The following is a 25,517-nucleotide window of genomic DNA, read 5'->3' as shown; positions in this document are numbered from 1 at the left end:
GATAACAACATTCATCTCATTGTCCATCTCCATCAGTGCTCTTGGGTGATATCAGTGGGCAGTCATATTTTGAAAAGAATATATATTTTTTTCTTTCTGAGCAGTAGGTCTCAACTTTGGGTTTAAAGCATTTAGTACACCATGTTGTCAGCAGATGTGCTGTCATCCAGGCTGTGTTGTTCCATTTCTAGAGCACAGACAGTATAGATTTAGCAGAATTCTTAAGGGCCTTAGGATTGTCAGAATGGAAAATGAACATTGGCTTCAACTTCAAGGCATCAGGTTCCTTAGCTCCTAACAGAGAGTCCACCGGTTTTTTGAAGCTTTGAAGCCAGGCATTGACTTCTCTTCTCTAGCTATGAAAGTCCTAGATGACATCTTTTCCCAATAGAAGGCTGTTTTGTCTGCATTGAAAATCTGCTGTTCAGTACAGCCACCTTCATGACTTACCTTCTGGACAACTTGCTGCAGCTTCTACATCAGCACTTGCTGCTTTCCCTGGCACTTTTATGTTACGGAGTTGGCTTCTTTCCTTTAACTTCAGGAGCCAACCTCTACTGGATTCCCACTTTTCTTCTGCAGCTGCCTCACCTCTCAGCCTGCTTAGAATTGAGGACAGTTCTGGTCTTGCTCTCAATTAGGCTTTGGCTGAAGGGAATGTTGCTGCTGGTTTGATCTTCAATCCAGACTCTTAAGACTTTTTCCCTATCAGCAACAAGACTGTTTCGCTTTCTTATCTTTCATGTGTTCACTGGACTCACACTTTTAATTTCCTTTGAGAACTTTTCCTTTTTGTTCACAACTTGGCAAACCATTTGGTGCAGGAAGCCTAGCTTTTGGCCTATCTTGGCTTTTGACATACTTTCCTTATTAAGATCAGTCATCTCTAGCTTGTGATTTAAAGTGAGAAACGTGTAACTTTTACTTGAACACTTAGAGGCTACCTTAGGGTTATTAATTGGCCTAATTTCAGTATTTATGTGTTTCAGAGAATAGAGAGGACCCAGGACAGGGAGAGATGGGGAACGGCTGTTGGGTAGAGTACTCAGAACACGCACAACATTTACCATTAACTTTACTGTCTTATATGGACACTCCAAAAACAATTATAATAGTAATATCAAAGATCACTGCTTACATATTACCGTAACAAATATAATAAAAATTAAAAAGCTTGAGATCTTTTGAAAATTACCGAAATGTGACACAGAGACAAAAAGTAAGAACATGCTGCTGTTAGAAAAATTGCCACAAACCTTCAATTCGAAAAAAAAAAGCCATACTCACAAAGCGTAATAAAACAAAGTGCAATATAACAAAGCATGCCTATGCCTGTATTTTGTTTTCTGTATAAAAAGAAATTCCCAGGTAATTATTGAAAACCAATGATATACAGAGATCAAGGTTATAGTAGAAACCTACGTGTCTTCAGGATGGGATGATTCTCAAGATGAAGCCATTGGGGTGAGTTCACCAAAAGGAGTGAGACTGAAAGAGAAGAGCAGAGGGTCAAGAAGTGGCGTGCTGAAAGTCTGCAGGAAGAGACACTAGCAAAAGGGACTGGAAGGAGACTTGGAGACTTGGTGAGATTGAGGATGCCAGCAAACATCAGTGAAGAAAATCAAGGCAGGCATTTAAAAAAGAGGGTGGTCAGTAGTCCCAAAGGTTGCAGAAATATCATGGGGAAAAAAGGAAAGAGAAAGGCCCAAAGGCCAGTTAGATATAAGAAAAACAGAAGGTGGGAATAACAGGTTTCCTGTGTCTGACTTTTATTTTGTATCAAAAGCATACCAAGTAAGCACACTCTTACCTAGTGTGTTAAGTTAATCTATCATGAGGTAAGAAATCCAAGCCAGAAATTAGTGGCTTAAAAATATAACTATGTATTTGGTTATAATTATGTTCATCGGCAACTTGGATTTATGATTCTGTACCCAGTTACAATGTGCGCCCCCCCTCTCCTCCCCAGCAAGCAATTCTCTGACACCACCAGGGGTCCACCTATCAACTCAATTCTGTTACAGTCTCCCTGGAGACAGCATCAGATCACACAGGTCAAGGGCTCAGGCTTTCAAGACTGCTCCTCTCCCCAGCTTCACATGTCAGTCACAAGTTCAGGTTGTCACCTGTGCTTCTGACAGACTGGCTATAGACTGGAGGTTCCAATTATCCTTTTTTTGGGCTTGATTCATGTGCTAGAGTGGCTCACAGAACTCAGAGAAACATTTTATTTGCCAGCTTACTGGTTAATTATAAAAGGATATAACTCAGGAAGAGCCAGATAGAAGAGATTCGTGGAGCAAAGTATAGGGAAGGGGTGCAGAGCTTCCATGTCGTGTCTGACAGCAAGCATGCCATTCCCCCAGGACCTCCACATGTTCATCAGGCTAGGAGCTTTCGAGCCCCATCATTTTAGTTTTTTTAGAGGCTTTATCAAGAGGCAGTATTGAATACATCATTAGCCATTAGTGATTGATTGAACTTCCAGCTCCTCTCCCTTCCCTGTAGGTTAGTGGGGGTGGAACTGAGAATTTCAACTCTTTAATCACATGGCCCATTCTTAGGGCAACTGGTCCCTGTCCTTAGCTACATCCAAAAGTCACCGCATTAAATAACGAAGGACCCCTTTATTTCTCTTGTCACTTAAGAAATTCCAAGGGGTTTTGGAGGCACCAGAAATGAGGACAAGACCAAATAAATATTTTTTGCTACAAATCACAATATCACAGAGCTGGACTCACCTAGGAAATTCTTCTACTTTTTTAGTGTTGGCTGGGATTATCATATTCTCAGATAATTGGTTGGTCAGCTTGGGTCTGGCTGATCCTAGATGCCTTCATTCCCATGATGGATGGTTGGTGTTGGCTCTTGGTTGGGTCTCTCACTTTCTGGTACAGCACCACCAGAAGCTTATGTAAGGATCAGTTTTCTTTTTCTTTTCTTTTTTTTTTTTTTTTAAGGTTTCATTTATTTATTCATGAGAGGCACAGAGAGAGAGGCAGAGACACAGACAGAGGGAAAAGCAGGCTTCATGCAGGGAGCCCAATGTGGGACTCGATCCCAGGACTCCAGGATCATGCCCTGAGCCCAAGGCTGAACCACCCTGGTGTCCCAAGGATCAGTTTTCTGACTGCTATTTCATGCACATTATTATTAACATTTGTTGACATGTCGGTGTCCTACCGTGGTATGTTGCTTCTATTAAGAAAAAGTTAATGCATAAGTGAAGTGAAGATATAATGGTTAAGTGTAATCAAAGGACCCTCTGACCTTGGCTTAAACCCAGATTCCTGCTTCTTGACGCATAGGTACCATCTTCCTTTTCTCATTCAAGGAGACAACCACTTTATCACTAGCAATTTTCTGAATTTTTGGTGGCTGAAACTGGGTTAGAAGCAGATGTTTGCACTTGTCTGCCTCACTCAGAGACCTTTACTTCAGGTTGTAGGGGAGACCATGCACTTTACAACATCAATGGGAATGAACCCATTGATCTATGAAGGGCTTCCTGTCACTGGATTTGAACTCCTCTCTAACCTTCATTCCCTTTACCCATCTCTCTCTCCTCAATATTCCAAAGAATGAATGTTATGTGAATTTTGATATGTGTAGGTTGCAATTGATTTGGAAGGATTTACTTGTCGATAATACCCTAGAAATGAATATTCAGACTTGATAGGCATCATGTCTTCCTTCAGCCTTGCCATGAAAAATCAGGGTTCAGTCCTTAAGGAACAATTTCATGATCAAAAGCTGGGAGTAATAATAAGCTCAGCCCAATAATAGGCCACGATGACAAGAGAAATGAAAGGTATAAGGGCAAAGAAAGAAAAGAGCCAACACTGTTGTGAGTTCCTGTTTTGAGCTAGGCACTAAGGTAGGCACATAATCCATATGCTCTCATTTAGTTCCAGAACTACCAACAAGACAGCTGCTTTCATCCCAGTTTTACAGTTTTGCAGCTCAAATAGGTTAATAACTTGTCTCAAGTCACACAGCAAGTAATTGGACTACATTTTTTTCTGATTTCAGTGTCCATGCTCTTTCCATTTCACCAGGGTAATAGATTTATCTTCACAAATAGCAAAATCTCATTAAGAAAATCATATTCTCCATGTTATGCAGGGTTCTTTTGTTCTCTCTTTCAAAGTTTAATTTTCATGTTCCATGAGTTATTGAATCCATGATGGTTTAAGATACAAAGGATGTCATGATATCCTCGACTTTACAGACTGCTTAAATTTATCCTGACCTGGAGTGTTTCTTTTCCTCCCTTTTTAGGAGCTGGTGATCAGGACAGATGAAACATGCAAATGGTGTTCAGTCCATTTGGTTGATGGTTAGCTGCTTGACAGGGAAAAAGACAAAAGCAATCATTGTATATATATATGTGTGTGTGTATATGTATATACATATTATATATATATTATATAATATATATAATTTATATATATTTTCAAGAGACTTCAGTTGCTACCGCCATCTACCACTATTCTTGGAAAGAGATGGTCCACATGCCCTGAGTACTTTATAGCCTCTCCTAATTCTGAGAAAAAAAATTCCCCATGTTAAACCCTGGAGAATTTATTTCGTATGGGTGTAAATATCTTAGAAATTTCTTTTCAAGGAAGAAGAAAGGTCATCTTAGGAAAACTTTAATTGATTCCACTTATTATTGCTAGCAATTTAGGAAACTAGAAAGGAATTATCTTTATCACTTTTGTGCCTCTGTTTAATACTTATTCAGGCTTCTACTCAGGGCTGTTTAATTGGTTCTCTGTTTCATTAAAAAAGAAGAGAGAGAGAGAGAGAAAGAGAGAGAGAGATACAAAAATTTGGGCAGCAGTTTTGTTTCCAGTTCATAAAATTGTTTAGTTTAATTATAAATGCATTTGTGTCTCATTATAATTCATACTTCTGAGATATTTACAGTAAGCCTTTGCCCAGCTTCAATGTGAAAAGCAAGTCTTCCTGTTTTTCTATCTTGATATTTCTCCTCTCTCCCTAAAATGATGCTCATCAGCCATAGACTGTATTGAGAGAGGGGATGTGCAATAATAACTAAGTATGGTGTTCTTTAAACTATTTACTATGTGTCTAGAAATAGGCTTCCTGTACATTCACTGAATCTTTGCTACACCTCTGTGAGATCGGTGCTTCTAAACCCATTGACAGACAAGGGACTTCAGATTCGGGGAGCTTAAGACAGTGACCAAAGAAACCAGAATTAATGATAAATTGGGAATGGAAGCTTGTTCTTATCTGACTGCTATACTTGCCTCTCTAAGGATTTTTTTAAATTAAACTTTTAATTTTGAAATAATGATAGATTCAAATGCAATTGTACAAAAATACAGAATAGACCCTTTTACCCAGTTTTTCCAATAATATCTTACCAACTATAGTACAGTATCACAACCCTGATATTGGCATTGCTATAGACAATCTACAAGGATCCCTTTTGCCATCTTTCATAGCCACACTCACTTCCTTCCCATTCCTGACTTTTGGCGACTACTAACCTGTTCTCCAATTTTGAAAGTTTGTCACTTCAAGACTGCTATATAAATGAAATCATGTACTATGTCTCTGGGGGACTGGATTTTTAAATTTATTAATAGTCATACCAAGTTTTTTTTTTTTTTTACCAAAAACGAATGAAACTACAATTCAGTAGCAGAAGGAAACTGAAATTTCACAATTATGTGGAAATTAAACAACATACTCTTAGACAACCAACCAAAGAAAAAAAATCCCAAGGAAAATCAGAAAATTTCTTGAGACAAATGAAAATTAAAACAGTGTATCAAAACATATGGGATGCAGTGAAAGCAGTACAGAGTGGTAAGTTTATAGTGGTCATTAAAAAAGAAGAAGGATTTCAAATAAATAACCCAATCTTATACCTCAAAGAACTAAAAAAAAAAAAAAAAAAACTACACTCAAAGTTAGCAGAAAGAAAGAAATAATAAATATTGGAGTAGAAACAGGTGAAAGAGAGTAGAAAAACAATAGGGAAAAACTTACACATTGGAGATTTTTAAAAAGATTTATTTATTTATTTTAGAGAACATGTGTGAGTGGGAGGGGGGCGGAGGGCAGAGGGAGAGGAGAGAGAGAATCCTCAAGTGGACTTCCTGCTGAATGCAGAGCCCATGCGGGGCTTGATGTCAGGATCCTGTGATCATGAGCTAAAAGCCAAAGTCAAGAATCAGCCACTCAACCAACTTAGCCACTCAGTTGCCCCAAGAGCTGTTTTTTTTTTTTTTTTTTTTGAAAAATCGCTAAACTGACAAATAGCTAGATTACCATGAAAGAAAGGGAGAAGACTTAAATAACTACAATCAGAAATGAAAGGAGACATTACAACTGATGTCACAGGGAAAAAAGGATGATGAAACTACCGAGTACAAATATATGCCAATAAATTAGATAACCTAGAAAAAAATGGACGAATTCCCAGAAATATACAGCATACCAAGAGTGAATCCTGATGAAATTAAAAAATATGAACAGATCTATCACCAATATGGATTCTGAATAAGTAATCAAAAGTCTGGTAACAAAGAAAACACAGTATCAGATGGCTTCACTGGAGAATTCTACCAAACATTCCAAGAAAAATTAATGCCAATTTTCTTCAAACTCTTCCAAAAAAATTGGAAGGGAGGGAACACTTCCAAATTCATTTTATGAGGCCAGTATTACCCTGACCCTGATACCAAAACCAAAGATACTGTAAGAAAAGAAAGCTACAGACTGATATCTCTGATGAATATTAATGCAAAAATCCGTAACAAAATAATAGCAAACTGAATTCAACAGCATATCAAAAGTATTACACACCACGACCAAGTGGGATTTATTCTTGGAATGCCAGAATGCGGTAACATATAAAAAACAATGTAATATACCACATTAAACAGAATGAAGGGAAAAAAAACCCATATGATCATTTCAGTTGACACAGCAAAAGCATTCGACAAAATTCAACACCCTTTCATGATTAAAACATTCAACAAACTAGAATAGAAGGGAATAACCTACATAGTAAAGGCCATATAAGACAAGTCCACAGCTAACATCATTTTCATTGGGGAAAGCCTGAAAGCTTTTTCCTTTATGATCAGGAACAAGGCAAGGATGCCCACTCTTGCCACTTCTGTTCAACTAGTACTGGAAGTCTAGCTAGAGCAAAGAGACAAGAAAAGGAAATAAAAGCCATCCAAATTGGAAAGGAAGAGGTAAAATCTTTGTTTGCAGATGACATGACTTTTTATGTGGAAAATCCTGATGTACACATACACAAAGCTGTTAGAATTAAATAAATCTGGCAAACTTACAGTATATAAAACCAACACACAAACATCAGATGCATTTCTTTATACTAACAATGAGCAATCTAAAAAGGAAATTAAAGAAAATCCCATTTACAGCAGCCTCAAAATGAATAAAATACTTACAAGGAAATGTATCCCAGGTAAAAAGACCCATACTGCAAAATATTCCTGAAAGAAATTTAAAAAGACGAATGAATAAAAATGTATTTCATGTTCATGGATTGGAAGACATTGTTAAACTGTTCATAGTACCCAAAGCAGTTGATAGATTAAATGCAATCTCTCTCTACCAAAACTGCAATGGCATTTTTTTTTACAGAAATAGAAAAAAATTCTTAAATTCATGTGGAATCTTGAGTGATCCCTGATAGTCAAGATAGTCTTTTAAAAATACAAAGCTGAAGGTCTCACATGTCCTGATTTTAAAACATATTACCAAACTACAGTAATCAGTCAGTATGGTACCAGCATAAAGACATACATTTATGGAAAGGAACAGAATAGAGATCCCAGAAATAAACCCTCCTGCATATACTCAAATGATCTTTGATACAAGTTCTAAGACTACATAATGATAAAATAAAATAAATTTAAAAATCCATGATATTTTTACTACATCCACATAAAAAATAATGAAATTGGACCCTTACTTTATACCATACATAAAATTTAACTCAAAATAAATTAAGAACCTAAATGTAAGCCCTGAAAATATGAAACATCTAGAAGAGGACATAGGAGAGAAATCTTCATGGCATTGGCTTTAGCAACGATTTCTTTTTTTTTTTTTTTCAGCTTGATTGAAGTATAACTAACAAAATTGTCAGTTCTAATGTTCTGATTGAATAGTTAATTTGAGCTCTGGAGTTCAAAAAGGCTTTCTTAAAGTTAATTTTCTTCATCTCATCTTGAGGACCATTGAATATGGAATATTGCAATGTTTTAGAGACTAATTTTTGTGTTTTTCTTTTTAGCTTCATTGAAGTATAATTGAGAAAGTTATAAGATCTTGTAAAAAGACTCCCACTATTGAGTTAATTAACACATTCATTACTTTACAGATTACTTTTCTGGGGGGGGGGGCAGAGAAACATTTAAATTCTACTCTCTTAGTCATTTTCAGTTATACAATACCTATAGTTACACATCATATCCTCAGACCCTATTTATCTTACAACTGAAAATTTGTACCTTTTTACCAGCTTCTCCCTATTCTCTACCCTACCCCCCACCAAACCTGGTAACCACTTTTCTTTTCTTTTTTTTTATTACCTTTTTTCAATTTTTATTTATTTATGATAGTCACAGAGAGAGAGAGAGAGGCAGAGACATAGGCAGAGGGAGAAGCAGGCTCCATGCACCGGGAGCCCGATGTGGGATTCGATCCCGGGTCTCCAGGATCGCGCCCTGGGCCAAAGGCAGGCGCTAAACGGCTGCGCCACCCAGGGATCCTGGTAACCACTTTTCTGCAATGTTTCCATGAGTTTAACTTTTTTTTCTTTTTTATATTTCACAAGTAAATGATGCTACACAGTATCTGTCTTTCTGCATCTATTGATAACCTTAGAAATTTTCACATAGATCTCGGCAAGATCAAATTATTTGGATGTCTACATGGAAATGGAAATTTGATTTTACTAACTTCTGTTGGTAACCTTTTAACTCATTTATCCAAGGCGCCCACCCCCGCACCCCGCACCCATAACTTGAATCATACTGTCCTATTTCCCTGCCTATTAGTTTCATTGCCTCCCATTATCTCCCCCAAGAACTTTCTAAACGAGAGTAGTCAAATCTCTGTGAATGGGCAAACAAGAAGAAGTTTTAACAGTGGCCCTGCTGGAGCTCACATGTCTACCACCAGCATTTTCAGCAGCAGGTGTCTATGGAGGCTCTCGAGCAGTCTGTGTGTTCTCTGCAGGAACTTCACTTTCCTCCCCTATGAAGACAGCCCTCGTCTTCGTTTCTATGAAGCAAGTGCAGTTCTGTTTGAAGGGAGAAGCTAAGTTAAACAATTTCTTAGAATCTCTTCCAGGTCTATAAATCCTTGATATTTTTACTCATCCAATAGGAACATACTATGGTTTTTAAAAAAATGTTTTCCTGCAATGACATGTAGTATGTCTTAGCAGCTTAGCAATTACAATATTTACCAGGCAGTGATTCTTAACTTGCCCCTTCATAAATAGAAATACTATAATCCATGTAATTTGCTTTAAGAAGTAAAGTGAATGTCAACAATCCTTCCCTCCTTGCTTCCTTCTTTCCTCTCTTCTATCTTCAACTAACATTGAGTAAGCACTAGACACTAGAATGATAGAGGAGCAGACTTAAGCTATAAAATAGGGGCACAATACTCTTATTTCTTTAAAGATTCATATTCTATGATGGGAAACATTTGTTCACAAAATAAGAGGATACAAAACAAAACCTGAGTGTCACAAAATTGATGGATGTGTCTCCTAATACTAGTTAGATCTGCAAGACCATTATATGCTACATAATTTCCTAGATATTTACCCTGTTATTTCACTTAATCTTGCAAGAACCCTACAAAGTAGACCTGTTTTATAGTGAAGAAACCTGAATTACGGTGGCAGTAGTCATATAATTGGAAGAGCTGGGGTTTGAAACTGATCTCATTCCAATGCCTGGACCATTTCTACTATACTGTTCCATCTGAATACAAAGTTCAGAGGAAGGAGAAATACCCATTTGTTGGGATAATCATGGAAGTGTTTGTGGAAGGCATAACCTATGACATGGGCCCTGAAGGATGGCCAGAATTCTTGGCAGATGGAAGGAGCTAGATCTAGGGAGTGGAGGCCATAAAAGTGCATTTCAGCAAAGATAAGTTAGAATTCTGGATATGGCAGGCAAATCTGTCTTCAAGTAAAAGAATATGGTGGTTTTTGCTTTTGTAACATTTCTATGGGACTCGGTGGGGCAATAAAAGCAAAGGTGATTTGGGAGAAGAATATGTAGAGCTATGATTGCCAGGTCAAGAACTTTGTGCCTTATTCTATGTTCAACCTGGAATGGGAATTTTATTTTTATTTATTTATTTTTGAAGTTTCATACTCTGTTTTTTTGTTTTGTCTTATTTTGTTTTGTTTTTGTTTTGTTTTTTTGAGAGAGAGAAAGAGAGCAAGAGAGAAGGGTGGGGAGGGGCAGAGGAAGAGAGGGAGAGAGAAAATCCCAAGCAGATCCCCTGCTGAGTGTGAAGCCTGAGGCAGGGCTTGATCTCACAACTCCAAGATCATGACCTGAGCCAAAATCAAGAGTTGGATGCTTAACTGATTGAGTCACTCAGGTGCTCCATAAAAGTAGTAGTTTCTTTTTTTTTTATTATTATTATACTTAATTTATATCTGTTGACATAAAGATAGGGTTGGCTGAAAGATATGTAAGAGTTTTTTGGACATTTGAGTGGTTGGAGGAGAAAATTGAGACTGCGTAGAATGAGAGGAAGTGAAACAAAAGGGTTACATTATAGATAACCATTCATAGTTTCCTCAAAAACATTCACTTTAGTTGCTTTCGGTAAGGTTTTATACACACATTCATTTTTAAAAATTACTGAAAATCCTCTTTCAGCATTTTGGCTAAGCTAAACCTTAAATATTTCTAAGAATTCAAATTTTGGGTAAATCTAAGATGATCGTAAATGAAATAAAATGCTTTCTATTACATTTAAACCACTATTAGTTTGATCCCTCAATTATTTGGAATGTCCTCAATTGTATTGTGTAAAGTGTTTATTATGTTAATAAGTGTTTAAACAATTAAAAATATCTTCTTGGTTAAGCAAACAATGTCTATAGAGATGGTTTAGAAATTTGGGAGTAAGGAGTTAATCTTTTAAAAATTATTTTAGGGGGCACCTGGGTGGCTCAGTGGTTGAGCATCTGCCTTTGGCACAAGTCATGATCCTGGGGTCCTGGGATCAAGTCCCACGTCAGGCTCCCTGCTCAGCAATGAGTCTGCTTCTCCCTCTCCCTCTGTCTCTCCATCTTGGTTGTGTTTCTCTCTCTCTCTCTCTTGTTCTTTCTCTCAAATAAATAAAAATATTTAAAAAAATATTTTAAAGATTTATTTATTCTAGAGAGGAGGGGAAGGGAGAAGGCAGAGGGGAGAGATTCTCAAGCCAACTCTCCACTGAGCACAGAGGCCAACATGGGGTTCAGTCTCACGACCCTGAGATCATAACCTGAGCTGAAACCAAAAGTTGGATGCTTAAGGACTATGCTACCAAGATGCCCCAATTTTTTTAATTTAATTTTTTCAAAATTTATGTTTTAATTCAATTAATCAATTTCATTTAATTAATTAATGTTTAATTTTAATTCAAGTACAATTGACATACAGCATTATATTAGTTCCAGGTGTATAATATGGTGATCCAACAGTTCTGCACATCATTACTCTGTGCTCATCATGATGAATGTACCATTAATCCCCTTTACCTATTTCACCCATTGCCTCCACCTCCCCTCTGATAGGCTTCATTTGAAATAAGTACCCTCAGTTAAAGCCTTTTATCAATAAGTTTTTTACTTGAAGCATACTTCAGAATACATGGTTTGAAAAGATACATAAAAAATGTGGAATGGGCGTTTTACTGTATTGTTACATTGCTAGCCCAGAGTGAATCATGACTTCTGGAATTTCACGCCTTGATGTGACTTCTCTCTCACGTTGACTCTGGACTTGGCTACATGATTTGCTATGTGACTTTGGCCAGTGGAACATCAATAAAAATGATGCAAGCAGAGGTTTAATATGCCCTTGGGAATTGGGGCTTGCCCTCTTGGAAGGCTGCAGCCTCCATGTAAGAAACGTGGCAAAGTCACATGGGAGAGAACGAGGCACCTCAGATCTAGGTGAATAAGGGCATCTCGGGCCATCTGCCCCTCATAAAGCTGCTGTGAGTGATGCCAGGAAAGATCAGTGGAAAAACTGCCCAAGGGAGCCCAGCCCAAGCTACACAATCATGAGCCAGTAAGTCGTTTTTAAGTCCCTAAGTCTGAGAATAATTTGTTAACCGGCAGTGCATAACTGATTTACAGATGTGAAAACCCGTTGAGGACAGGGCTTAGCTCCTGTGTGCTTACATGAGGAATCCTGTGGCTGAGTCAGTCATTCTGCAGCAATAAGGGCAGAGCTACTTACAGAGTCAGGGATTTCCATGAGAAAGATATACAGAGGTTGCCTAATAAACCCTTGTATTAGAGTGGTGGGTCACTTAAAGTGATGGGTCACTTAAAAAATCTACTGTTTGCCCCAAACAGTAGATTGTTGGCTAATTCAGAATCCCTCTCAGTTCTGTGATCACTCAGATGTTGAGATTTCATCTTGCATGTTATATCTTAATTTAAAAACACATTTTCATTGAGAGAACGTAGCATTAAAATGAGCAACGTTATGATCCATTTCCTTTTGCTCCCAGTCTGGTTAACAATCCGTTTCAATAAGTGAGTAGTTGGGGAACTACTGTCCACCCATGTAAATGAGGAGGTGCACTTACTTTTATTCTTCACTGTGATTACCTTTTATTTATTTTTGAAAGCTTCCTGGATTTCGGCTCGTCGTTCAATTGGGAATCATATCTGTTCTATTCAGAGCAGTATTTTAATTTTCAAATTCTGAGCAGACATTATTCCTGCGATTCATTTCACTCTGTCTTTTTGCTCTGGCTTTACTGAATATAATTTCTGCCTTTTTTTTTTTTTTTTCTGTGCCTGCCAGCAATCACTTTAACTATGAAGTCCTGGTCTTTGCTGTCTCCCTCTTGCTTCCCACTCTAATTCCCGATAGAAAACTCCCTTGGGCATTGGGAAAATGGGAATTTTGTGGGGTAAATTTTGCCTCCTAATATTTTTATTATTTTTATTATTTTTTTATTTGTGATAGTCACAGAGAGAGAGAGAGAGAGGCAGAGACACAGGCAGAGGGAGAAGCAGGCTCCATGCACCGGGAGCCCGACGTGGGATTCGATCCCGGGTCTCCAGGATCGCGCCCTGGGCCAAAGGCAGGCGCCAAACCGCTGCGCCACCCAGGGATCCCTATTTTTATTTTCATGCATGATTACCTTGAGGCTTCAGGGATGGGTAAATTTTATGAACCAAAAAAAAAAAAAAAAGAGAGAGAAAGAAAAAAGAAAGAAATATTACAAACCCGATGAAATTACCAATAGCTCCTAGGAATATAAAGTGATGAGAGAGCATTTTATTCCATATTATTTTTCAAAATAATTGGTGTCCGGAATAATACAAAGTGTGCGTGTGAAGAATGACTCATTGAAACTCTGTAGCAGGCTGCAGAAGGAGCTAGAAAATGAATACATACTGCATGGTACAAAATTGTGTGCTCTGAGGTACTAACTCCCTTTTGGAAAATACTGTGAATCATGTTCCAAACCAGTGGCTCTCAAATGTCATCCACATCTTTTCCTCACCACAATCATGACCTGCTCTGTCCCTCCTTTGCCCTCACTGTCCCTCAGTCAGATATAGTCCTGTCCTCCCAGAATTATGGCAGACCAAAGATGAGAGGTGTGTGAGGAGGAGTCCCCGTAGGTTTCCATAAATTCTGTGATCTGCACTGTTCGTGGGAAGTGGGGCCGGCATCGTACCATTAAACAGAATCAAGCTCCTGGTGACGAGCTATGGTACGAAGGGCCCTCGATGCTTTATGTGTGTGTACTTGCACTGTGAGCCACAAAAGCTGACTGGAGTCATGGTTCATCTATTTTAATCTGCAGTCTGCCTTTTTATTGTGCATCAAAGTGTATGAAACAATCTATGTTCTTGAAATTAGCCCATATAAAATGGAATTGTGGATGGGAGGATTTCAGCTGCAGGGGGCATATATCAGGGTCCTTGTTGCATCTACTCTCCTTTGGTAGCAAAGATTCTCCATGTGGACCCTTCGGATGTTTCTGTCTCATTCGTCTTAGGTCAGGGCTACCTCATTTGTAAGGAACAGAGATGCAGGGAGATCAGATCAAGTAAAGGTGGGAGAGCACTCTAAGGACAATAGAGCTCATATTGGGAGCTGAGGATTGGAGCCCTGTAACCAGGAAACCATGGTCAGCAGGGTCAAAATTGCTTCTTCTACTCTTCAGTCCTTCTGAGCATATGCTCTATATTATTTTTGAAATATTCATTTTGTCCTATTCATCAGTTTCCCAGTGACCCCTCAAACTGCTAAGACAGCCTCTAGTCTTCATGATCTTCATGCTACAGTATTCACCACTGACTAATGACATAGTTTGTATTTCAGTTGAAATATTGAAAGGATAATATGGGACCAGTTCCTCTATGGAAGCCAGTGCACTCAGGCTGTGGATTGGTAGCCTTTCGTTGGGATATTTGTGCATATTCCAACCCATCCTAGTCTAGCTTGGGGTAGAAGCGTGTAGTGCATAGTACTGACTCTTTAGGAGCTATAGAAGGAGGGCAGGTCCACAAAACATACAGATTAAGTCTTCAGCACAGGAGGAAGTAAAGAAGCTTTAAGTCAATAGAGAAAAATATCATAATTATGTTAGTGGTACCACAAGCAGCAGTTGTGCTGTGAGCTTTCTGTATTGAAATGATATTGGTGTACTACAGATCTCTATGAGCAAAGATAAACTTTTTACTCATGGCATAATTAAAATTTCAGCATATTGTTTGAAATGGATGTTTTCTATTTATCATGCATATCTTGCACATATCAGAGGGCAAAAGAAAGGATCATAGCTAGAAGTTAAGCAGAAGTAAGTTTTATATGAAACATTTTAAATATATATATATATATATTTATATTTAAAAGCATTCTTACATTTAGAGTGGTTTAAAAGCTCCACAAGCTGTCTCACTTAGTAGTAAGTTACCTGTCACCATTGCTGTTTGCATTCTAACATTGAAGGCATACCTTCCAATTTTAAGATTCTACTTCTCTGACTGTACCTTGGAGTTGATATATCTTTAAAAACACAAATGAATTATTGACAAAGACTCAATGCTTAACACATAAGCCTTTCAAACTAAAATTGTATCTTTTTTCTTGGTGGTTTTCTTCATAGTGGGTCAGCAAAATCACTCAAACAGGGCAGCTCATTTTGGTTGTGATACCGGAGGAGCAGGGAGTGTCAAGGTTAATATCCTGTAATCAACATTAGGGAATCTCATTGATATTTGCCCTAGCAAAAGTCCATCTCATGTCCACAGCAAAGACTCAAAAGACTATCATCAATCGACAGCACAGAAAATCAGCATTTTAGACACGTGCAAAAGATCTCAGACTTGCAATAGCTCCTGTAAAGCATCTACTCAAGTACAACTGACAAATTGTGATTAAAACAGGCAGGATATCTATTCATTTCTCTAGGTTCTTCAAAGTCTGTTCTTGTGTAGAATAAGATCCTCAGGATATTATATACCAGGTCTGTTCTCTGAACTTCCACAGAGCTATCTTCAAGCAAACTTTTATTTATGTTGTTGGATTTTTGTTAAGTTTTGACATAGGGAAGGACTGTTTGAAGAGTATCTCGTGATCACCTCCAAAATTTTATTTTCTGTTGCACCCACTCTATTGCTTACTGTTTCTTACAAAGTGTAGAATGGAAGACTATTGTCTAGGAATTTAGTGCCATGATCCCCCATATAAAACTGTGGGCTTCTTTTAACATAGCTATATAATGTTATGTTTATAATGTTATGTTTAATGTTAACCTTGACTACTAGGAAGCTGGGAGATAAAATAAGTGTTTACTTGCAACAGTGATCTCATTCCGGTAATGGATAAAATTATTCTTTCTCCCCTAAATTGTTTCTTTAATCTTCATTTTAAGTACATGTATTTAAATCATGTAACATTCTTTTTAGAAGCAGACACATTTAAATAGATAAAAGTGGTAGAATAAAGGAGACAGATCCTGAACCACGTAGACTATCAAGTCAGTTAATATAATAAGAAATTCCAGAGAATCCTTGATGTTTGAAATATGGGTGTTTTTGTGAGTCTGACCTAACTCCATCTTCCCTTGCTCTGCTAAATGTGCTGCAATAAATTACCAGCAATAAACTTCAAAGGTAATGTAACTTGGAAGAAAATGTTCTAATAATCTCTAGGGTTATTTTTGATAACAGATCAATGTATTTATTTATCATCTAGAAAAACTATCCTACTGACAGAATGAAAACTTTAAAATGCAATCTGTGGTGCATTGCCAAGAAGGCTGAAGTTGCCAACTGCAGTAAATACCTACTTTATTAGCTACTCTGTTAGTTTGAGATTTTATTCCACATCATCTGTTATATTTATGTACTTATAATTAGGGTTTCTACATGTCTAGTCTTGCCAGGTTTTGCACTTTAAGCATTGACTCTCCTTCATGGGGGATAAGGGGTAGGGAAGTGTTTATGATGGTACCTTGGACAGAGTCCTCATATCCACTTCTGTTGATACTGGAGCATAGCCATTCCCAGATGGATAAAAACAAATAAACAAGCAAACTCCATACAACTTTCAATAATAGTAGTGACTTTATATAAAACAGGTGTATTTTCCTCCATACTCATGGTAGGAATGATTATTTTTGATGTCTTGATCACTATTCTACCCATGGTGCCTAAGATGGTATACTCTCAATAAATACTGTAATAGATGTGCTGGCTGATGCACAAAGACAAAGGTGTATTTCCATTTGCAATAGCAGAATCGTAATAATGTGAAATAATGGTTTCAGATGGATGGGCAGAAAGTTAAGGAATGGTGAGGGGGTTTGCTTAGATGAATAGGAAGAAGTGCCAACTAGAGGTGGGCGCTTTCTTGTAGAAAGCTGTTAATGATTTCCTTGTCATATACCAAAGGAATGATGTCATAAAAAACTATACTTGATTTCGTCTACATTTATCAGGCATAATCACATAGTCAGATCTTTTTTTTAAAATATTTTATTTATTTATTCATGAGAGACACACAGAGAGAAGCAGAGACACAGGCAGAGGGAGAAGCAGGGTCCTTGGAGGGAGCCCAATGTGGGACTTGATTCCAGGTCTCCAGGGTCATGGCCTGGGGTGAAGGCAGCTCTATACCATGAGCCACATGGACTTCCCCGTAGTCAGATCTTTAATTATGGTGGGCATAACTTATAAAAACACTATTGTCCATAGCTTCAAGGAAATTTCAGCCACTCAAATGTGCACCTACTAACTTAATCTTTGAGACTAGGAGACCTGTGATGACTCCTTCTTTTACTCCATCAATTTAAAAACAGGGACATGAATTTTTTTTAAACAAACAGAGCTTATGTTGCTAATAATTTTCAACCTTTTAATTCTTGGTTTGGGCTTATTACCTAGGCCAGAGGACTTTACTACATTTCCTGCTCATCTTTCCTTGATGATAACATTATTATGATGATTAGGATTATTATTAACCCATTGTCCAGTCCAAAATACTATTTTCTGAGCAGCTAAGCAGGCCTAATTTTTCTATAATGTGAAGAAATCTGGTTTTCTGGCCCCTCCTTACTAGGCATGCAATTTTGAGCAAATCACTTAACATCTCAGACTTTCTTCATCTACTGGAAGCAAAATGATTAGAAGACCAAGCAAGCTAATCTATGTGAATTCACTTTGAGAACCAAAAGGAGATACTACTGAGAGAATTGTTACTGAGAGGTAAAAGCCATGTACCAGTCACTAGGGAGATTCAAAGGATACAGAGGGGAGGAGATCTTGTCCACTCAAGGCTTTGTGAAGGTGCAGTGCTGCTTTTCCCAGGATGCAGGGGCAGAATGTAATGGAGTTGGGTACACCATTGCTTGAGTTGTTCACCTGCCAGTGAGAAAGACAATTGTATTCTTTCTTCTTCCCAAGTCCTGTGAATGTGAGAAAATTCCCTATTACTGCAGACTCACCAGTATTGATCAGCTGATTATTCCTGCCATTCATTATAGACTAACAGCCTGGGCCAAAAATAAATTAAGAGGGAGATGGATCAGCGTTTCTCAAAGGAAGAGGACGGTAGCAACCTATAAGGAGGTCTGAGTTTCTAAGAAGGATAGGCCTGTCTTGCTTCCATTAGAGATTTTCACAGTTTAGAAGGACTTCTTGGAAGACATGAATTCTATAGAATGACTTGGTGGAGTTGAGATTACACCCCAGTGCATTATTCTTTCATGTCCCCTGCCTCCACCAAATTTGAATTGTACCTACAGTGTTTTCTGTGCGCTACAGTGTTAAGTTACTTCGCAACTTAAATAATGAATGATGCATGATTTAAGATGACAGTGCCTTGAGTGTGGATCTTAATAAAGGTGATAATTATCCAAAAGGACAGGCATAGCAAAATATACCAAGAGAGTGATAATCTTTTCATGCCATCATCCCTCTTACTGCTTTTTTTTTGTATCTTATATTTTGTTTGCATTGCAATTTATGATTTTTGAAAACCACTAAAATGCATGGAGCCTCTAAAGATTCATGAGTATCTTGATGATTCTAGATGGGTAGAGGAAAATAAAGGGTTCGTGGATTAAGCTCTAAGATGAGTTTCAGGAAAAAAACCCTCAAACTTGAATATAGTTCAAGATTAGGCCTGCCTTTAATGACTTTAAAACTTTTATTTTATTTGAATACACTTGATTCCCAATGTTATAGTAGTTTCAGGTGTACAAGATAGTGATTTGACACCTCTATATGTCATGTTATGCCCACAAGTATAGCTACCATCCATTCCCATACAACACTATTACAGTATCATTGACTATATTCCCTATAACATTATTTTAATGATTTTTAAAAATTAAATTATGTATTCCTATTGCATACAGAATATATTTTTTTAAACTCAGATCATTCAACAATTATTTGTTGAACACTTACAGGTGCCCCCGTCTGCTCCCTGTAGGACCCTTCTTTCATCCACAGATTCCTGAAGAACCCAGGTCAGTGGGCTGTTGGATACCCTTACCCCCTTGACATTTACCAGGGTCAGCACTAGAGCCAGTATTCCCTGATTTCTCATGGAGCTTCATTTGTAACAACATGGAGTCACTTCCCAAGTTGGGGGTGCTGGAGCACAAGTTGTGATGGAAAACAGGTAGAGAAGTAGACTCTTGGTTAGAAGGAAATCTGCTGTGCATCCTTGCAATGATTTTCCTGACAGATACAGACAAGCCGTTCTTGCAAACAGTTTCACCACCTTGTAGACCACCTTCTGGCCCAACCTCCTCTCCTGGTAGTTTTCAATTATTTCTGTCCCCTCCTTCTCCACCTCCCCTCTCACCCTTCTTCTCTCTGCCTCTCACCTCCTGCTCCCTCTCTGCCTCTCACCTCCTGCTCCCTCTCTGCCTCCTTTGTGCACCATAATATACTTGATTTTATCAATATGGAGTATCCTGAAAGCTAAGGTGAAACCAAAATCTGGCTTGGATCCCAGACATCACTTTCTGAAGTGACAGCCCCTGGTAATAGGGAGGCTTTGCAATTATACAGATCATTGCTTCGACCTGGTGCAAAGTCAACCAGGCCACAGTACAAGAGCAAAAGGCTTAATTCCTGCAGCTTCCAGAAGGGCTCTGAGCAGTACCTCAGTATTCACTGACCTGCATGCCCTATTAGCCAGCCTGTTTTGCTCCTCCCACCATAAACAGCTCGGTTCCTTTGCTGTCCTCTGTGATCTTCTGCCTTGTAAAGGAAAAATTAATGTCCTTATTACATATGTTCCTTTTCTCCACAATCTACCCAAAATGGTTTGCACAAATAAAAAAGAAATGTTCTCTTAATGGTGTAAGGCCCTATATTCTAAATATCTGATTAACATCAGCTTGAGAGCATTGAAAAAGGCAATTTTTTTTTATCTTCAAAATAAAATTTCTTCTTTTAGGCTAGCTTGCTTGTAATCTATGTAGATAGAATATGGTGGGCAAGATGCTTTCTTTGAAATATATGGAGGCCTTCGAATCACTTTCAAAGTAAAACGAGGGCAGGAAGTCAAATTGTATGAGTGTGCTTGTCACCCAGAAAAGGAGAATGCGTGGTCTGTAATTGAACCCCTTATTACTATTCACTTTGACTTTCTCAATTTGGCTTGTCTTGAGGCATCTCTCTCTCTTTCTCTCTCTCTTTTAAAGCTCTGGGGAATTAGAAATTTAAATGAGATGTGGGAGAGGGAGGGGGAACTCTCTTATGAGAAAGCTTTGGTTTCTGGACTCAGCAGCCATGGGGGTGGGGAGAAAGCCACATCAGAGTGGAGAGAAAGGAATGAAAGCATCCCTGAAGCTGCGGAGGAGCAGCCAGCCTTGGGCTGCTCGCAAAGTCTTTAGGAGTCAAAATGGGAACTGCTGAATAATTAGCAGTTTTGTGATTTACTGGTAGACTCTTTATGACCCAATGGAATTAAGTGTATTCTTTTTTTTCCTGCTTCCAAGACATTGTCCTATCAGGCCTAAGCTGTTCTTGTTTCCATGTCTTGAGAATACAGATAATTGCACTCGGGGTGCACAGTCTTGCCATGCTGGGTTTCTCTTCTCGAGGAGCAGGTGCTGATGGTGGGTGCAGTGTACACATTCCATCTTCTCTTCCAAGGGAAGGCTCCTCAAGAGCCTGCGTCAGAGCACGTCTGTGTCTTCCATATAGTTGGACTCCTCATCAGCCCCAGCCTTACCTTTTGCTCATGCCCAAGGGAAAAGACAACAAAACAATTAGGAGGTGACTTGGGTTGCACTAAGGCTTTAGATGATGAGCACCCTTCCCCTGTGTCTCTGTTCTTTACTTTCTCACTGCTGTGCTCATGAAGGAACTCATCAGTGTGGAGCAGGTAAGGAGCGGAGAGTCAGGAAGAGCTTCATACCTGTGGTACCTGAGTCTTGATTTGGGAAAGGAAGAAATGGAGCAGGTAATCGCGTTTATTTCCCAAGGATGTCATAATAATTTACCACAAACCTGGTGGCTTGCAGCGATACAAATTCTCAGTTCCAGAGGCTAGAGCTCTGAGATCAAGGTGGCAACAGGGCCATGCTCCCTCTGAAGGCTTTAATGGAGAAACCCTTCCTCGCCTTTTTCAGTTTCTGGATTTTTGGCTTGTGGTAGCATCACTCCAGTCTCTGCTTCTGTCTTCACATGGCTTCCTTGTGTCCCTCTATGTTCTCTCCTCTTCTTATAAAGACACCTATCATTATATTTAGGGTTCATTTTCCACCTATCATGATTTGATCTTGAGGTCCTTAGCTAACTGCATCTACAAAGACTATTTCCAAATAAGGTCATGTCCTGAAGTTTCAGGCAGATAATAATTTTGGGATGGCATTATTCAACACACTGTAATAGTGGAAGCATGGAATGTGAAAGCTGCAAGGAAGGAACCTAAGAAGATCAAGTCTAACACCTTTATTAAGCAGATAAGTTATCCAGTCTTACTCAAGTTGTGATAGGAATTTTTTTTTAACCTTAGTGCTAGATGCACTCAGCTATGTTGAGAGAGGGTGAATTTTAGAGGCAAAGAGAGTGTGGCAGTTTATAAAATGGGCTGGAAAATTCTTTGACACTCCTCCTACTGAGAGCTGAGGTCCTTCCCCTGAGTGTATAGGGACTTGACTGCTTTGATCATTAGAGATGATGGTGGTGATGCTGTGTAATTCCTGAGTTGGGTTATGGATGGTGAGGCAGCTCTACCTTGTTCACTGGAACACTCTGAGGTGGAGCCCTGAACCACCATGGAAGCAGTCTGACAACCCTGAGGCCACCATGCTGTGAGGAAGTCAAGTTATAGACGGACCTCACGTCAGTGCTCGATGGCAGTCCAGGCACCAGATATGGAGAACCTCCAGGTGATTCCAGCCCAGCCCCTTCAGTCTTTGAATCTTCTCAGATGAGGTGCTAGGCATCATGGGGTAGAGATGAGCCATCCCCACCATGTTGACTGCTATTGTACTTTTTCAGTCCATACATATAATAAAATGGCTATTGTGTTAAGCCATACGTTTGGGGGTAGATTGTTGCAAAGTAACAGTAACTGGAAAAAAATCACCTTTGTGATAATCAGATAACATATACTCATTTCTATAGTGCTAGGCAGACAAATTAGCACCAAGATTTATTTTTTTTTTCATTTTTTTAATTGGAGTTCAATTTGCCAACATAAGCATAACACCCAGTGCTCATCCCATTAAGTGCCCACCTCAGTGCCCATCACCCAGTCTCCCCTACCCCCTGCCCACCTCCCTTTCCACCACCCCTTGTTCATTTCCCAGAGTTAGGAGTCTCTCATGTCCTGGCTCCCTCTCTGATATTTCCCACGCATTTTTTCCTCCTTTCCCCTTTATTCCCTTTCACTATTTTTTATATTCCCCCAATGAATGCGACCATATAATGTTTGTCCTCTGATTGACTTACTTCACTCAGCATAATACCCTTCAGTTCCATCCACGTCGAAGCAAATGGTGGGTATTTGTTGTTTCTAATGGCTGAGGAATATTCCATTGGATACATAGACCACAGCTTCCTTATCCATTCATCTTTCGATGGACACCAAGGCTCCTTCCACAGTTTGGCTATTGTGGACATTGCTGCTATAAACATCGGAGCACCAAGATTTAGACCACCTTAATTACAACAAGGATAGAATCTCCAGGGGTGCGCTCTGATCAGAAAGACACCGCTCATGGGAAAGGCAAGGTGATTTGTTCATTGACATTTTTAAAAAAGATTTATTTATTTATTCATGAGAGACACAGACTGAAAGAGAGAGGTGGAGACACAGGCAGAGGGAAAAGCAGGCTCCTCGCAGAGAGCCCGATGTGGGACTTGATCCCGGATTCTGGGATCATGATCTGGGCCGAAGACAGGTGCCCAAACGCTGAGCCACCCAGGCGTCCCTGTTCATTGACATTTGTAAACTTAACTGTGGATGTTTCATGGCCCTGGGAATGGCCAAATATCTGTTGTTTTTCCTATCACCTGGCTAGAGAGAGTGCATACTGGAAGGATCCAGTTCAATATTCAAGAGCAATTAAATCTGAAAACTTATAAACTCTTCTCTCTGGGTTTTAGTGCTGAAAATTAATGAAATCTAGGTCTGATGTGCCACAACCATTCTGAATTCTTAGGAATGAAAGTAAAACAAAAAAAAAATCTATAACTTCTAAGTTGTCTCAAAGGCTGAGTGTGTCCACATTCATCTTTTCAGGCAAGATACCATTAATTAATTAGTTAAATTAAGAGTACCTGTGGGCCAGGTACTTTTCTAGGTCCTAGGAATACAAGTACTCTATATAGGAGTAATGCATATGTGTGACAAAGACAGCATTCCTTTGTTAGGCAACCTACATTCTGGGAGGGGGTGAGATGGACAATGAGTATATGAATAAATAATATTTGGATAATGTGAAGTGTCTTGAAGGCAGTTAATAGGGTAATGTGAGAGACAATGTGTATATGTAGGGGTTTTTTAAAAAGTGCTTAGGAAGTCCTCTCTTATGAAGTGACATTTGAGTTGAGTCCTCAATGATCTAGGGGAAGAGCATGACCCACAGCATCAGCTAGCATGACTTGGTGTCTGTAGGTGGCTGACCTATTTGAAGGTCAAGTAGATCTAAGATTTCCCAATTTAATGAGTAGTTGTAAAACACAATTTATGAACTTGTCCTGGTTAGGAATCAAGGCTGATTATAATACCTTTTAGTGGTAAGTATACCAGTAGACCAGAATTTTCTAATTCCATTGTGGACAGTTAAATTCTGAGTAGGTGAAATGACAGGGTTGGGATTGTGCCTAAGAGCTAAAGTGCCCCCAGAATCTATTTTAAACAAAGTTTAAAATTAATACCTAAAATAGCAGTGGAAGGGGAGAGGGGCAGAGGGGTGGGGTGACTGGGTGATGGGCACTGAGGGGGGGCACTTGACAGGATGAGCACTGAGTGTTATGCTATATGTTGGCAAATCGAACTCCAATAAAAAATATACAAAAAAATTAATCTCTAAAATACCATGCTCTATAAAAGAAAAGGGATGACATTTATGATGCATGTAGGGAAAAACAAACAGAAAAACCCCAAACTATCATCAATCATTCTCTATAAAGAAAGCCGACAGCAAATGAAAAATAGATGAGCAAACAAATATATACATAAACATGACTGGAAGGAGACTCTCACCTAGACTTAGGTACATGTGATAAAACATATTTTATACTCTGTGTCTGATATTTTGGTTATCTGCATTCTTTGTGGGTCTGATTATCTAATTAGTTATTTCTGTTGTCACTTGCGCTCTCCTATTCCTGGACTATTAGTGCTCTATCTTTTCTCTCCCTCCCTCCTTCCCTTTCTCTCTCTGTCTCTCTCTCTCTAGTTTTATTGTATGCCTTTATTCCTTAGAACTTTCTTTACCTGTAGAATTCCTTGAGGTGTGTTTAAAGTTTGCTTACCAGAGACTGCTTTTGCCAACTAGAGATCACTTTAATCCGGGCGTCAGCAAATGTTTTCTTTGATGGGCCAGGGAGTAAATATTTTAGGCATTGTGGTCTATAGAGTCTCTGTCACAACTACTCAGCTCCATCATTGTAATGTGAAATAATCTGTAGACAGTGTGTAAATAAATGAGCATAACTATGTCCTGATAAAACTTTTGGACGCTGAAATTTGAATTGCATAAAATTTACATGTGTCATGAAATATTTTCCTTCTTTGATTATCTTTCAGCCGTTTAAGCACATAAAAACCATTTTAGCTCATGGACTATACTAAAGCAGATGGTAGACTGCATTTGGCCGTGAACCATAGTTTGCCACCTTCTGATTTAAACTCAATTTTTAGCGTGTGTGTGTGTGTGTGTCTGTGTGTGTGTGTTTCAATGTGTCTTACATTCAATGTGGATTCTAGCCTCAAAGTTGTATGAGGGCAGAATTGTGGTTAAAATTTCAAAGGAATCATTTTCTTTTCTCCCCCTTTTCTCTACCACCTCAAAGAACTGTGAGGCAGTTTTTCCCCCAGGTTTATCCACAGAGGCTTCCAGGAGCCTGGCTTGATACAGAGATCCTTGATCTGAGTGCTATGCTGTCTACATCCCCAGTTGTCTCCTAATGGTTTGCTGAAGTGAAGTTCAAGGCTGTTAGCATTGGAAGAGGACAGATGCTGACATTTCATTTCTCTATGGCAAATTCCGATAGCCCATTTCTGGATTTG

At 38.8% G+C, this 25,517-nt stretch overlaps 1 protein-coding gene across 6 annotated transcripts in view; it reads left to right on the top strand.

Annotated features, from left to right (window-relative positions):
• NECTIN3 (nectin cell adhesion molecule 3) overlaps positions 1-25,517 on the top strand; it is a 301,843-nt gene that overhangs the window by 171,627 nt on the left and 104,699 nt on the right. The gene's annotated exons all lie outside the window — the stretch shown is intronic.

The sequence above is a fragment of the Canis lupus genome, chromosome 35, assembly GCF_048164855.1.
Source record: "Canis lupus baileyi chromosome 35, mCanLup2.hap1, whole genome shotgun sequence".
Classification (NCBI taxonomy): Eukaryota; Metazoa; Chordata; class Mammalia; order Carnivora; family Canidae; genus Canis; species Canis lupus.
The sequence above is the reverse complement of the archived record's forward strand: the minus strand, read 5'-3'. Positions and strand labels throughout refer to the sequence as shown.